At 56.1% G+C, this 15,814-nt stretch overlaps 1 protein-coding gene across 8 annotated transcripts in view; it reads left to right on the forward strand.

Annotated features, from left to right (window-relative positions):
* The first annotated feature begins 535 nt into the window (after window positions 1–535).
* Window positions 536–15,814, forward strand: part of DLGAP4 (DLG associated protein 4) — a 227,051-nt gene continuing 211,772 nt past the window's right edge. For 2 of the 8 annotated variants that reach the window (XM_034947406.2, XM_034947407.2), the window contains exon 1: window positions 536–1,188. The gene's annotated coding sequence lies outside the window, so the exon portion shown is untranslated. The remainder of the gene's footprint in view (window positions 1,189–15,814) is intronic. The other 6 variants (XM_034947400.3, XM_034947396.3, XM_034947402.3 and 3 more) reach the window with 5 other exon arrangements.

Here is a 15,814-nt window from a genome sequence, read left to right on the forward strand (position 1 = left end):
CATGGCAGGCACAGGGGAAGGCAGAGGCTGGGCACTGAAACAGTCATCACTGGGTTGGGGATGTGAGCAGGGTGGGTGAGTGGTGGAGGAGACTGGAACAGGGCTGTGAGGAGCCTTGCAGGCCACACTTTCACGCCATTCTGACCCCTCTGCATTCAGAGGCATTCTCTGGAGATGGCTGTGTGTGGGAGCCAGAGAAGGCAGGCACATTCATTTGACACCTACTGAATGCCAGGCACCGGTAAAGAGCTCATACCCATGATCTCTTTGGTTTCTCACCCAAGTTGGGGATAGAGACTCGTGGTGTCCCCATTTTACAGGTGGAGGAATGGGGCTCAGAGAGGGACAGTCTTTTGTCTGTAACCACAGAGCCAGGAGAGGCAGGGCTGGTACGCAGTTCAGGTCCATCCCACTCCAGAGACTGCATTTAACCCCCGTTCAGCCAGAGGCTAGAAGACACCTGGGAGAGGGTTCTGCGGAAGCAGGTCACCGGGAGGGGGCACCCATTCCTAGAGGCAGGAGCCCCAAGTTCTCGGGGGTGGGGTGGTTCCTGACTCGCGCGGTGTGACCCGGGCCAGTCTCGTTCTCTCTGGGCCTCAGTTTCCCTCCTCCACGGGGCGGCGATGGTCAACACAGGTTCCTGCCGGCCCGCCCCGTAGCCTGGGGTTCCAGGCTCCCGTGCCACCGCGGCCCGCGCTGTGTGACCTTGTTCCAGTAGCCTGCCCTCTCTGGACTGGCGGCCCCGGATTTCCAAGCGCTCTTCCGGATCGCGACAGAGCGGTCGCCCGCTGCGGAGACCCTCCCCCTTCCCCCGGGTTGCGGGGGCGTGGGTGGGGGTGGGGCGCCAGGAACGGCGCGGGCCCCCCCAAGGCCCCCCCCAGTCCCGCGCCCGCGGCCCGATCCGCGCCTGGTTTTGGGCGCAGCCGCACGGCCCCCTCCCCCGCGCTCCTCTCCCCGCTCCCCGCCCCCTCCCCGCCGCTCTCGGGGAGCCGGGGCCGCACGGCTCCTCCTCCCGCAGCCGCATCTGGGGCGCCGCGCCGGCCGGAGGAGAGGCATGGGGCGCCCGCGGGCCGGAGCCGGGGCGGGGGCCGGGGCCTAGGCGCGCGGACCTGCGAGCGGACCCGAGAGGCGGCGGCGGCGCAGCGGAACGGCCGAGCGGGCCGGAGGCGGCCGAGGCGCCCGGCGCAGGTGAGGGCGCGGGGGTGGCGCGCGGCGGCTCCTACCCCCTTCCCGGGCCGGCGCGCTCCGTCCCTCGGCTAGATCCCCCGATCTGGTCTCCTCCCCGACAGACCTCCCTGAAGCGGGGGACGGCGCTGGCGCAGAAAAGCCCCCTCCCCTGCCAGTTCTGTCTTCCGAGCCCGGGTCCGAGGGGCCGGCTGTGCGGCTGGGAAGCGCCTTCTCCGGTTGGGGTCGCCCCATCCATGTCTCCCCGGACCCTCAAATCGGGGGCGGCGGCACCGGGGCCCGGAACCCCTGTCCGGGACCGGATCCCCATTCCGGCTCTTTTTCCCGCGGACTCCTCCGTACCCCGTATCAAGCGGCTGCCAAAGCCTGGAAGCCCCCTCCTCAGGCCCGCCCCCTAATCCGCAGGGCGGCCTGGGGGTCAGGCGGACCCCTCCCGTGCCCGGCCAACCTTGGCGCTTGGGAGAGCAGGGCCATGCCGGCCGGGGCATTCCTCCATTCAACCCAGCTGCCTCGGATCCCGCCTCGGTAGACCCGGGAGCCGCCGGCTCCCCGCTTCCCGAGCTCTTTCCCTGACCTGGCATCTGGGGAGGGGGCGGGGGCAGCACCCCCCTCCCGCGCTGCATAGCGCCCCCTCCCTGTTTGCGTCCCTGGGAGGGGCTGGGCTGACCCGGGCACCTGGGCTGGGGGGGCACTCACATGGCTACCGGAGGCCCCCACGTGCGGCGCCCCGCGGAGACAGGGGTTCGCGTTCAGAGCTGGTGGCGGATGGACCAGGTGGCCGCGGGGACCAGCTGGGTCCAGATGTGCTGGGCCTGCCGGGAGGGGACAGGTGCTACCTGGACGTGTGATGGCCCTTGGTCTCTTTTGGCCGAACCTGCCGCTCCGATCCCCCTCCATCCCTCCATCCCTCCATCCCTCCATCCCTCCGGCCCTTCTCCCCTTCTTCCTCCGCTGCCTGTATTGCAGAGAGGGGCTGTCAGAGACTGTTGATGTGGGAAAAAATGAAATGGGGGAGGGGTTGTGATTGGCAAAGGCCAGTTGTGCGGGGAGCGGTGGGTAGAGGAGGTGCCCTGAGAATGGGAAGCCCTAAGCTTGGAGGGCAGCGCTGATGGGGAGAGGGTTCCTGGCACCCCCACCTGCCTGGAAGTGGAAATGACATAGCGGGAGGGGGCTGCAGTTCCAGCCCCGGGGAGACTGGCCTGCCCTGCCTCTACCTCCACTGCACCTCCTCTCCAAGCCTAGTCCCCAGTAGGGAGGGGGGAGTCCTGGCTCTCTCTGCCTCTGAGCCCTCACTTGTGGGAGGGGGCTGTTTTCCGCCAGCTGGAAGTGGTGGGAATCGGTTGTACAGGACCATCTCCTAGAATGCCTGTTGGAAGAGCCCTGTTTCTGTCCCTCCTTGGTGGCCACCTCTCTCTTGCCTTCTCTGCCAGAGGGCACTGGGCTGCCTGGTCCCAGGGTGGGGCTGCAGAGCTGGTGCCCTGGCCTGGCCGATGGGTGGCTGGAGTGTTGGAGCCACCACCAGGCCCTAGAGCCGGCTGTCGGGGCCAGTCAGCGGCAGACTCCGAGTGTGTTCCCAGCAGCTCCGGAGACGCTGGCTGTGCACGTGGGGCTGGCTAGAGTGCCTGTCTCCCGCTGTGGCAGGGGTAGGCCAGGGATCCTGTGTCCTCCAGGAGCTGGGACAGCGCAACTCAACTTCTGGGAGTGTGCCCGTGTGTGGTGTCCATGGCGACCCCGTACTCACCTGCCAGAGGCCTGGTGAGGCCTGTGCTGGGCGCTGGGGAGTGCAATGGCTGACAGGGTCCCCACCTCCAGGAGCCTCTTTTTTGTTGGGGGAGGCAGCCTGTGTCAGGCATTGGAGACAGTGTCCATGCTGAAGAGAAACTGTGAGCTGGACGGGACCTGATGGCTGGGTTATGTGGAACCCCGGGTGCCAGCCTTGAGATGGAACTGCAGGTCTGAGGGCTGTGCCCCGGGCGTGAAGCTGCCTGGCAGCTGAGTTGGTGTTTTTGAAGGAAGGCTGTGCAGCACTTGGGAACTAGGAGAGAATGTGTGCTTTGGAGCTTTCGGGAGACGCTGACGTATCGGATGTATCGGGGCACCCACTGACATCTCATTAGGTTCTTGTGTGGTTTGTGAGCCACAGGCTTCGTAAATGCCAGCAGTTTCACATGATGGGGAGGCTCTGAGGAACTGTATCCCGGGCACTGTATGTGACAGAAGCAGGTGGTCCCTACCCTCCTATACTTCCGTGATGGGTATTCATTCATTCAGAAAAGCATTAGAAAATCGCATTTGCTGACATCAGTGCATTTGAACACTTTCATTTAAACATTCTGAAATGTGAATTAATAAAATCTTGAATGCAGGGGTTTTTTTTATAGAAAGCACACAGTAGGTACTCAATAAATGTCATGGCTCCCAGGATGAAACCCAACCTCCCCCTCCCCCAACTAGCTACTTTCTAGCCATGTCTTGCTCCCCACCCCCTCCCTCTTTGGCTCCGGTCCCCCTGGCGGGCCTTCAGTTCCTGGAACAGGCCACGTTCCCTCCAGCTTCAGGGTCTTCACACATGCTGGCTCCTCTGCCTGAACATCCCCAGCCCCCTTCTCCCATGTGCCTGTTTCACTACTGCTCATCAGCCAAGCTTAAGCATCGCTTCCAAAAGAAAGCCTTCCTCGATGCCCAGGCCAGGCTGTGTCACTGTCACCACCTGCCCAGCCCCGTGGGCCTCTGCTTCATTACCCCGTGCCCATCTTTCTTGGATGTCTCTGGGTGTGGCTGGTGTGGAGAAGGGCAGGGTCGCGCCTGTCTCTTCACGCCATTCCTCTGGTGCTGAGAAGACGTCTTGGCTCAACGTGTGCACTCATCCATTTCTTTTGACTTTTGACGACCTGGTCCATTCTGAGTGGAGGGCTGGGCTCTGGGGAATGGGGGGAGACTTGGCCAGGCCATTGCCAACATGACTGTCCATGTGCGTTCCCGGCCTCCAGCTGGGTCTGCATACCCAGAGGCATTTAGCCAGGATCTGTGGGAGTTACAGGCCTGTAGCCCCTAAAGTCCCAGCAGGTCTGTGGGACCCCAAAGTCTCTACAAGAGGGAGAGGGGCCATGCTGGGGCAGACCTGGCATCTTTAGAGGTGTGCCCCTGGCCAGGCATTTCCCCCTGTGGCCATTCATTTGCTCACATCATCACCTGTTTACCTGTTCAGCCCTTCCTTCACTCGCCAGGTCACTGGCCTGTTCACTCTTCCATTTCCTAGTCCTCTGTCCGTTCTTTGGGCTACTAGTGCTTCCTGAGGCCCACTCAGTGTCTAGCCCTGTGCCAGGCTTGGGGACACAGAGTCAAACCTGCGAGGACCCCACTCTGTAAACTGTAGCCATCCTGCCAGGTGCTTCCTAGTGATGGAGACTGGTGCTGTCCAACCGCTGGAAGTGCTTCATAAAGGACATGCGCTTGAGCGGGGTTTTGGAGGATTTGGGGATTTGGGTAAATGGAGAATAGTGGGGAAGGACACTGCTGGCTGCGAGAACTGCATGGACAAGCACAGTGGCCCATGCTTGTAATCCCAGCACTTTGGGAGGCCAAGGTGGGAGGATTCCTTGAGCCCAGGAGTTTGAGACCAGTCTAGGCAACATAGTGAGACCCTGTCTCTACAAAAAAAAAAAAAAAGAAAGAAAGAAAGAACAGAAAAGAATTGCATGGATAAAGGCAGGAAGGCAGCCACATGCTGGGTGAGCTTGGGGATGCTGAGGGTTATGTGTCCTTCTAAGAGGAGGTGGCCACTCCTGAGTGGGCCACAGGGAGGCTGGTGGTGGAGGGAGTAGGGTGCAGTCATGGTCGGCATCCACTCTTCTAGGAGCCCTGTTGCGAATTTGCTGTGTTTCTTTGGATGAGGCGTGTCCCCTCTCTGGGCTCCCTTGATAAAGTGAAGACTTGGACCTGATGATCTCTGAGGGACCTTCTGCCTTCCACTGTCCGAAGTCTGTGATCCTGGGAGCCCTGCATCTTGGGGCATCTGGTGGGCTGTCCTCCCATTTTCTGGACAAGGAAACTGAGCATTAGTTTAGTTTATTAGTAAGGTCTCCAAGGCTGCACAGCTGGTGAGGTGGAGGTGCCAGGGTTTGGATCCAGAGCAAGCCACTGGGTTTGCTGTAGTGGCTTTGAAGGACAGCTTTTGTGTGTAAGCTCCCAGGGCTGGCATCAGCGTGGGGCTGGCAAGGCTTGGCAGTTTCTTCTAACAGATGACCCTGTTGGTTAAGGGAGTGAGGGGGCTGGAGAGCAAACTCACTGGGCATCTTTGAGAAAAGCTGTCACCGAGGAGTCCTGTGTGTTGCACCAAAGACAAGCCCACTTCCTACTTTATCGGAATATGGGGGGATGCTTTGTGACTCACATGACTAGATTTTCTTTCGTTGTGACCTATAGGGGAGAGGGTTGCCTGTTCTGTTCCTATATCCCCTCCACAGCGTCTCCTGGCAACTCCTCCAGGCCAGGACTGAAGCCTTTAGGGGTGTGCAGCACGTGCAGTACTCTACAATTTGCAGAACCCATTTCATCCCCCCATCTTCTAGCCACAGCCAGGGTTAGGAATGAAAAGGGATATTGTCTGCATTTGACAGATGAGGAAACTGAGGCTCAGAGTGGTTGGGTGGCTGCCCAAGGTCACTCGGAAGGTGGTGGGGGTGGACCCTCAGCCGAGGCGCCCCTCTCACTGGGTCCTTGCAGGGAGGGCAGCGTTTAGGGGCTTCTCACTTGCAGATCGCACATTATTTCCTGAGCCGAGGAGTGGGGCCCAGGATCCTTCTGTGCTGGGTTTCGCAACGCCGCCTCCTCCCTACTGAGCTGTCTGACGTGGCCTTTTCAAAAACCCAAAATGAATGGAAGCACATTTTGTTTGGAGAATTTTGCTACACCCCTCACCAGGGCTGGTTGCAAAACCAGGCTTGGGGATCCCTACTGATGTTGACGATGATAATAATAATAATAACTGTATCACTGGCTAGCATTTCTTTTCATTCATTCATTCCTTCAACAAAGCATTTTAGACCATCTCCCAGGCCATGTGCACTGCTCAGCCCTCTGTTAGTGAGCACCGATGCAGTACTTGATGTCTGGACTCTCTTTCAGCCTCCCTCACACCCTATTATGATTATCACCCCCATTTTATGGAAGAGGAAACTGGGGCACAGAGAGCCAAGGCTGCACAGCCGGTGAAGTGGAGGTGCCAGGGTTTGGACGAAAGGCTCCCTCCCCATGACAGAGGCTGGAAGACAGAGGCCGGGGTTTGGATATAAGTCAGTTAGAGTTTAGAGGCTGGTCTTAGCCCCATGTTCTGGGGATTCTGAAGTTCCCGTTTGTTCCACAGCAAGCGTTGGGTGGGAGGGAATCAAGTGGAGCAGACCCAGTTCCTGGCTTTGGGGAACCTGAACAGATGCGCTGGGGGCAGAGCTGGGCCTGGTCTGGAGAGCAGCCTTGGGACCACCCTTGGACTCAGTGGCCGCTCTGCTGCCAGCGGCCACACCTCCCCCAGTCCCACCAGAGGCCCCATCTGAACTGTGAGGTTCACGGGTACCGAGGGATGGGCATCAGAGGAGAACTGTGGCCTCTCTCCCGGCTCCCCTGTGCTTCCCCAGCATGCAATTCTGGTTAAGCCAGCTCATCTCTCAGGCTTCTCACAGGGCACGGGGAGTGATATGGGTGATAAGGAGTGACCATGACCAGCAGTCCATTGGCGAGGAAGAACAAGATATTTGGCTCCTGGGACCGTTCATGGAAAAGGTAGAGCCCTCAATATGCACACGCACATGCACACACACACATGCATGCGCGAACACACACACACACACACACACACACACACACACACACACACACAGTGCAGCCGCCCCCTGGCTGCAGTCACATTTGCGCTCCACTTCCTAGGTGAGAGAAGGGCTGCGCAGGTCACCCACCTCTGGGAGTCTGCTTCAAAAGTGGCTAATGGAACATTTGGTGCATGAGGGGGTCATCTTTAGAAAGCATAAGATGTGGGCAGGTTCTGTCTTTGATGATGTAGAAATGGGGCAGGCATCCTGGTGTTTAAATGGAGCAAAAGACTTATTGAGGCACTTATGGAGCACCTGCTGTGTACCTAGCACTGCACTGGGACTCAAGATGGGGGATTAGAACAACGCCCTGAAGAGGTGTTGTGCTGGTGGGGGCAGTGGGACTCTGCACCCCGGGTGCTGGGCTAGGAGTGAGCACTCGGCCTCTGGGTTCAGGTGTTTTTCTTCCTGCAGTGACAGATAAGCCTGCGGGGACAGACAGAGGTGGGTCCGGGAGGCTTTCTGTTGCAGCTGCCAGGACATGGGTGCTGGGTATCTGGGGGTTTGTAGTAAGAGGAACGAGCAGGTTTGCTGCTCCTGTGTGTCCCTAACTGATTGCCTGCACCTCTCTGGGCCTCCATCTACTTGGTGGGAGTAGAGGTGGGAGTTTGGTTTCTGAGTCTTTCCCGGCTTAGCCTTCTGTGACTTCAGGGATGAAACAAGCTGGGCTTCCCTCTGAGCGGTGTCAGGGAGTCCTCACTGCCCTCACCCCTGACCTGCCGCCTGGCTTCTCCACTGCCCTCTATCTTCCAGCTCCTGTCATGGGGAGGGAGCCTTTCCTTCCCCCACTGCAGGCTGACTGCGTGCAGTGACGCAGCACCCGAGGACTCTGGAGTGCAGCTTGTAAACGGGAATCTGGGTTTGCTAGAGACAGGGGGAAAGGTTCTTCCCACCACCCCCAGCTGCCTGCCTGCCTTTCTCCCTCTGTGGCTGCCACCAAGCCCTGGCACCTCCTCAGCTCTGCCAGATCCACTCAGGGAGTGGGAGGCTCAGGACTGGAGGCTCAGCTGAACAGGGCCCAAGTTGGAGTCTCAGCATGCCAAGGCCTTGCTGTGTGACCCTGGCATGCTTGCCTGCCTTTTCTGAACAGTGTGTACTGTGAGGGCTGGGCTGTGAGATTCTGGGGCTGACCAGGCAGCTTTGCAGTGACAGCTCTGGTGGGGGGGTCACCTGCAATTGGAGAGGAGCTCCTGGCTGGACTTGGCCTGCTGCTGGGGGCACAGGGCCGTGGTCCAGAGACTGCTGGGTTGGAGATAGAGTCAGGGCCCTCTGCCACCTGTGTTTTCCATGGGCACACCCTGCAGCTGAGGGAGCAAGGTGCTGTGGTCATCCGTTTTACATCTGGGGAAACTGAGGCTGCACAGCTGGTGGGTAGTAGAGCTAGGATTTGAACCTAGGTGTGTGTGATTCATCCACCCAGGTGAGAAGGTAGACCCCAGGCAAGAGGGCAGCTGGGCAACTGCGCACCTCCCTGTGCCCTCTCTGGGTCTCAGTTACCCCATCGGAGCAGCAAGAGTCAGGAGGTGATGTTGGGGTTGCCTTGCCCTTCTCTGAGCCCCACCTGGTACTGCTGGAATTTTCTGAGCTTCCCCACCTGACCTACAGCTCCTATCCTCAAAGTGAGTGTGGCGGCAGGTGAAGGGGTGTCAGCATCTGACACTTCCTCAGGGACCTGCCACCTCAGGGTGTGAGGGATTCCCGGAGGACTGGGAGTGCACAAGGCCTTCCAGGGACAGCGTGCTGGGAGCAGAAGCGGGTGCAGAGGGGGTGTCGACTAGACCTGGGGCCAGGCCCACCTCTGCCCATCTATGCATCCAACCCTCATAGATCTGGTTCACAGGGGACTCTGGGAGAGTGCAGGCGGGAACAGGGAGGGAGGGCTGGCCTCGGGGTCCTTCCCACTCCCTGTGTGTGTGCGTGTGTGTGTGTGTGTGTGGTGTGGTGTGTGTGTGGAGGGAGTGTGAAGGGTGTGTGTGTGCATGCTCTTTGTATGTGTATGTGTAGTGTGTGTGTGGTGTGTGTGTGTGGTATGTATGTGTGGTGTGTGTATGGTGTGTGGTGTGTATGGGGTGTGTGTGTGTATGGTGTGTGTGGTGTGTAGGATATGTGGTGTGTATGGTGTGTGGTATGTGTGATGTGTATGTGGTGTGTGTGAGGTATCTATTTGTGGTGTGTGTGTGTGGAGTGTATGGTGTTTGTAGTGTGTGTGCGTCGTGTATATGTGGTGTGTGTGTGCTGCATGGTGTGTGCTGTGTGTGTAGTGTGTATGTGGTGTGTAGAGGTGTATGGTATGTATGTATGGTGTGTGTGTTTATGTGGCATGTGTGTTGTGCATGATGTGCGTATGGTGTGTGTGTGGTGTGTGTGTTTGTGTGGTGTGTGTGTTGTGCATGATGTGTGTATGGTGTATGTGTGGTGTGTGTGATGTGTATGGGACTATGGTATGTATGGTGTGTGTGTGTGGTGTGTGGTATGTGCGTGTGAGGCATGTATGGTGTGTATGTGGTGTGTGGTGTGGGTGTGGATGTATGATATGTATGTATGGTGTGTGTGGTGTGTGCGGTGTGTGTGTGGTATGTATGTGTGGCGTCTGTGTGACGTGTATGGTGTGTGTGGTATGTGTGTGATATGTGGTATGTACGTAGGGTGTGTGATGTGTGTGTGTTGTGTTTGGTGTGTGTGTGCTGTGTGTGGTGTGTGTTTCGTATCTGTTGTGTGTGTGGTGTGTGTGTAGTATGTATGCTGTGTGCATGGTGTGTGTGTGGTATGAGTTTGGTATCTGTTGTGTGTGTGGTATGTATGCTGTTTGGTATGTGCATGTGGTGTGTATGGTGTGTGGTATCTGTATCTGTGTGGTGTGTATGTGATCTCTGTGGTGTATGTGGCATGTGTGATGTGTGGTGTGTGTGGTATCTGTATGGTGTGTGTGGTATGCATGTGTGGTGTGTGTGGGGTGTGTGTGTGATGTGTGTGGTGTGTGTGAGGGGTATCTTTGTGACATCTGTGTTGTGTGTATGTGATCTGTGTGGTGTATGTGGTGTGTGTGGTGTGTGTGTGGTATCTGTATGATGTGTGTGGTATGCATGTGTGGTGTGTGTGTGGGGTGTGTGCATGATGTGTGTGGTGTGTGTAAGGGGTATCTTTGTGGCATCTGTGTGGTGTGTGTGGCATCTGTGTGGTGTGTGGTGTGTGTGTGGTATGTATGGTGTGTGTGTGGTATCTGTGTGGCATGTGTGTGGTGTGTGTGGTACGTATTGTGTATGGTGTGTGTGATGTGTATGTGTGTTTGGTGGTTCTGTGTGTGGTGTGTATGTGGTATCTGTGTGGTTTGTGGTGTGCGTGTGGCATGTGTATGGTGCGTATGTGGTGTGTGTATGTTGTGTGTTTGGTGGTTGTGTGTGGTGTGTGTGTGGTGTGTTTGTGTGTTATGATGTGTGTGAGGTATCTGTGTGGCATGTTTGTGGTGTGTGTGTGATATCAGTGTGGCATGTGTGGTGTGTGTGGCATCTGTGTGGTGTGGGGTGTGTATGGTGTGTGTGGTGTGTGTGGTATTTGTGTGGTGTGTGTGGCATGTGTGGCATGTGTGGCGTGTGTGTGGTGTGTGTGGTGTGTATGAAGTGTGATGTGTATGGTGTGTTATGTATGGTGTGTGTGGTGTGTGTGGTATTTGTGTGGCGTGTGTGCCATGTGTGGCGTGTGTGTGGTGTGTGTGGTGTGTATGAAGTGTGATGTATATGGTGTGTGTGGTGTGGGTATGTGGTGTGTGATGTGTGTGGTGTGTATGTGGTGTGTGTGTTTGGTGGTTGTGCTGTGTGCTGTGTGTTATGTGTTTGTGTTTTATGTATGGTATGTGGTGTGTGTGCACTGTGTGTGTTATGTATGGTGTGTGTGGTATGTGTGCTTGTGTTATGTATGGTGTGTGTGTGTAGTGTGTGTGTGTGATGTGTGGTGTAGGGGGTGGGTGTGTGGTATGATGTGTATGGAGTGGGTGTGTGGTGTGATGTGTGTGTGGGGTGGGTGTGTGGTGTGATGTGTGTGTGGTGTGGATGTGTAGTGTGTGGTGTATGTTATGTATGGTGTGTGGTGTGTGTGCTATGATGTGTGTGATGTGGGTATGTGGTGTGTGTGGTGTGTGATGTGTGGTGTGTGATGTGTGGTGTGATGTGTATGTGGTGTGTGTGTGCTGTGTGTGATGTGTGTTTGTGGTGTGTTATCTATGGTGTGTGGTGTATGTGTTATGTATGGTGTGTGTGGTACGTGTGTGGTGTGTGAGATGTGTGTGTGGTTTGTTGTGTGTGTGGTGTGTGTGATGTGTGGTGTGTGGTGTGATGTGTGTGTGGTGTGTGTGTTATGTATGGTGTGTGTGATGTGTGGTGTGTGATGTGTGGTATGTGGTGTGGTGTGTGTGATGTGTGGTGTGTGTGCTGTGATGTGTGTGTGGTGTCTGTGATGTGTGTGTGTGTGCTGTGTGGTGTGTGTGTGCTGTGTGGTGTGTGTTTGTGTGCGTTGTGTTACATCACCTCCCAGATGAATATAAACTCACATGAGTGACAGGCACTGTGACCCAGGAGAGCTAAGAGGAGACCGTAGCTGTTTTGGTGTCCAGGAGCTGAGACCTGAGAGTGAGGAAGGGTGTGGTGCGGTGCGGGGACAGCACGGAGAGCCATGGGTCACAAGCCTGGAGAGAGCGGCCAGGAGCTTGGGATGAGGAGCAGTCAAGGCTGGCTGCGTGGGCTTCATGGACCACGTGGACTGGTGACAGGAGGAAACTGAGGCTTGGAGCCATGAAGCAGCCTGCCTAGGCAGGACTGGAAACTTGGTGGCCATGGTTGGGTCCCTGGGGTTGCTGGATGTTCTGCCCTGGCCGCAGCTAGCAAAGCCGGTGGCCATCACTGAGTCCAACTCCGGACATTTGAGCAACATTCCTGAGGCCCTGCAGCAAGTAAGAGTGGGGCTGGGCCTCCCCTTCCCAGCCTCTCAGCCTCCTCTTGTGTGGGTGCATCCCACTGAAAGAAACTAGGCAGCCACAGAATGTTCCAGAGCAGGGCAGACCTACAATGCTCTCCTGGCCGACCACTCCCCAGGCCTTCCCGGCACTGGCATGGGGTGTTGGCTGCCTGCCCACTGCTGAGGCCAAGGCCAGAGCTGACTGACCTCTGCCATCTCAGTCTGTGGCCTCACTCTGCTGACACTGGCCGGGCAGAGACAAAGGCAGTGGGCAGCCTGGGAGCGGGTGGTGTGGCCCACCAGCCCTGTGGCTTTCAGGAACCATTTGCAAGACTGGGTTTGATAATGACAAGGCTGGTCCTGGAGGCCAGCGGGAAGGCAGCCTCTCATCCTGAGCCCTTGAGATGCGTCTGGGGGATCAATCACAAAGCGGAAGTTGGGCTCCTTCCCCATTGACCTCCCCTTCTCAAGCATCTTTTGGCAACAGCCTTCATGGCCTCTGGCCAAGATGACCATCCCCGCCTCCTACCTGATTTCCTGCTTGTGCGTCCTCCATGCAGGTTAAGTAACCACATCCAGCTGCTCATGGCCCAGAGCCCTGAATGAGGCCATTGCTGCCCCTGTCACCTGCCTCTGTGCACCTCCACAGCCCCCTCCTGCTTTGCCCCCATCACACCCCACCCGCAGCTCACCCGAATGACTGGGCATGCCCAGAACCTTCCATGTCCTCTGGCTTTCCTGCCTTTGCGTTTACTGTTCCCTTTCCCTGGAAATCCTTCCCCACAGTCTTTGCTTGGTAACTCTGATTTGTTACTTATGGCTCAGCTCAGACCTCCCCTTTCCAGGAACCCTGCCTTTCCCAACCACATGGGTCACCCTACCCCCACAGCGGACTAGACTGTAAGGGTCTCCCACCGGGCAGAGGCTGGGGCCTGGCACACAGCAGGGGCACAGCTTGTGAGTGTTACCTGAGCATTGTTGAGCCTGGTAGTCCAGGAAGGGCCTGAGAACAGGTGGGGGTGGAAAGGCAGCCCAGCTCATCAGCCCGTCCCCTTCAGCAGTGCTCCCAAGCACCCCCTCACAGAGAAGCTGGGTCACCCGGGGGTGCCTTGGACAGCAGCCCAGGCCAGCCCGTCCCATTGCAGCCCGTCACTCCTCTCCTCCCCAGCCTCTTCTCTGGGGGCCACCTCCTCACCTGGATCTGGCACTAAGGGGGTAACTGAGGCTGGGCAAACAGGGAGCTGGTTGACCGGCTGCCTGTTTGGCTTGCACACCTACCGGGGCTGGCTTTTCAAACTGGGAGAAGCTCAGCTGTTTGAAAATCTTTCTCCAGGATAGGAATAAATTTCTTGTTCTTTAAGCCTCTGAAATTTTAGAGTCTATTTATTACTGTAGCCTAGTCTACACTAATATGAATATCTGTTATGTGCCAGAGACTATTCTAGGCACTAGGGATAATAATGTTAACCTCCAAGGAAGCTACTGTGAAAATTTTCTTCCTTTCTCTCCTTCCTTCCTTTCTTTTCCTTCCTTCCTTCCTTCCTCTCCTTTTTTCTTTCTCTCTTTCTTTCTTTCTCTTTCTCTCTTTCTTTCTTTCTTTCTTTCTTCTTTCCTTCCTTCCTTCCCTCTCTCTTTCTCTCTCTCTTTCTTTCCTTCTCTCTTTCTTTCATTCATTCTTTCTTTCCTCTCGTCTCTTTCTTTCTCTCTCCTTCCTTCCTTCTTTCTTTTCTTCTTTCGTTTCTCCTTTCTTTTCTTTTCTTTTCCTTCTCTTTCCTTTTTTTTTTTTTGTCAGAGCTCTGTTGCCCAGGCCGGAGTACAGTGACATGATCATAGCTCACTGCAGCCTTGAACTCCTGGGATCGAACAATCTTCCTGCCTCAGCCTCTGGAGTAGCCAGGATTACAGTTGCACGTCACCATGCCCAGCTAATTAAAAAAAAAAAAAATTTAGAGATGGGGTCTTGCTATGTTGCCCAGGCTGGTCTTGAACTCTTGGCCTCAAGCAATCCTCTCCAGCCTCCCCAGTTGCTGGTTTTGTGGGCGTGAGCCACCGAGCCCAGCACTCTGTGAGAATTTTCTGAAAACTGACAGGTGAGCATCTCTAGCTGGGTGCTGCACATAGCTGAGTCAGATCCATTCTTGAGTCCAACACAGTCATAAAGAGCAGCCACACAGGGCTGGCTGAGGTTGGCAGGGATGGTCTTCTGGACAGATCAGGGCCACTAAAGAAAAGAGCCCTGGGTGTGCCCAGCCTGGGAGCATGGCCCAGCACAGCCTCTGAAGCCAGCCCTGGTTCTCTCCAGCCTCTATTCTACCCTGAATCAAGGCTCATCTTCTATACTCGCTACTTATTACTGTGGAACAAATTACCCCAACATTTAGCAGCTTAAAGCAGTAATAAATGTGTCCTCTCACACACACACACACACACACACACACACACACACACACACACACACACACACACAGTCTACTTCAGGAGTGACTTTGAGGGCATCCAGTTTACCCTCATGATGATCAGGTTAGGCAGAGTGATAAGGGCTGTTTCTGGGTAGGTCCTGGGTCACAGCCTGACACCAGCTGTCTCTCCAACATGCCCTGGGGCTCTAAGCAGAAGGGGCCGCTGTCCTCACAGGAGCGGAGGCAAGGCATAGAGAGGAAGAGTGACACTCCTGAGGTCACCCATCCGGCAGCTGGTGGACCCAGGATTGTCTCCCTGTCTCCCAGGCTGAAATGCAGTGGTGCAGTCATGGCTCACTGCAGCCTCCCACTCCTGGGCACAAGTGTTCCTTCCCACTCAGCCTCCCGAGTAGCTGGGACTACAGGGGTGCACCACTGGACCTGGCTAATTTTTTAAATTTTTTGTAAAGATGGGATCTCGCTTTGCTGCCCAGGCTGGTCTTGAACTCCTGGCTTCAAGTGATCCTCCCACCTCAACCTCTCAAAGTGCTGGGATTACAGGTGTGGACCACTGCACCCAGCCCTGGCCCAGGATCTTAACCACTGCACCCTCCTGCCTTGGGTGAGACAGACGAGGGCAGGGAGGCTCTGGCTGGGTGGGGTCTTCATGCCTGTCTGGAAATGAGGTGTTCATAGCAGTGATTGTTGATGACTAGCTGTTCTAATGAGCAGGTTTTTTCTGATTTTGTTTTTCATTACAAGAGCAAAACTGAAGGCAGGTGCAGTGGCTCACGCCTGTAATCCTAGCACTTTGGGAGGCCAAGGCGGGCGGATCATGAGGTCAAGAGATGGAGACCATCCTGGCCAACGAGGTGAAACCCTGTCTCTACTAAAAATACAAAAATTAGCTGGCATGGTGGTGCACGCCTGTAGTCCTGGCTACTCAGGAGGCTGAGGCAGGAGAATCGCTTGAACCCGGGAGGTGGAGGTTGCAGCAAGTTGAGATTGTGCCACTGCACTCCAGCCTGGCAACAGAGCGAGACTCCATCTCAAAAAAAGAAAAAAAAAAAAAAGCAAAACTGATTGGAAAGGTGGGCATCTGTCTCAGGCCTGGAGGGAGGGAGCTGCTGATTTTGAGGGGTGGCCCAAGTTTGAGTCCCCACTCTGCTCACTGGCTATGTGATTTTGAGCAGGTCACAGAAACCTCTCTCAGCCTCAGTTTCCCCCGCTGTCCTCAGAGGGATAACAGTGTCATTGCCTGTCTCAGAGGCTTGGTTTGAGGGTGAATTGAGGTCCTGTGTGTTCAAGGACTGAGGACAGAGCCTGGCATACAGCAAATCCCCAAAATAAGGCAGCTGGTGTTACTGTGCTCTCTCCTGACACCCGCACACCCCCCGGAACCTTCTGGCACTCCCTCCC

Source organism: Pan paniscus, chromosome 21 (assembly GCF_029289425.2).
Source record: "Pan paniscus chromosome 21, NHGRI_mPanPan1-v2.0_pri, whole genome shotgun sequence".
Taxonomy (NCBI): domain Eukaryota; kingdom Metazoa; phylum Chordata; class Mammalia; order Primates; family Hominidae; genus Pan; species Pan paniscus.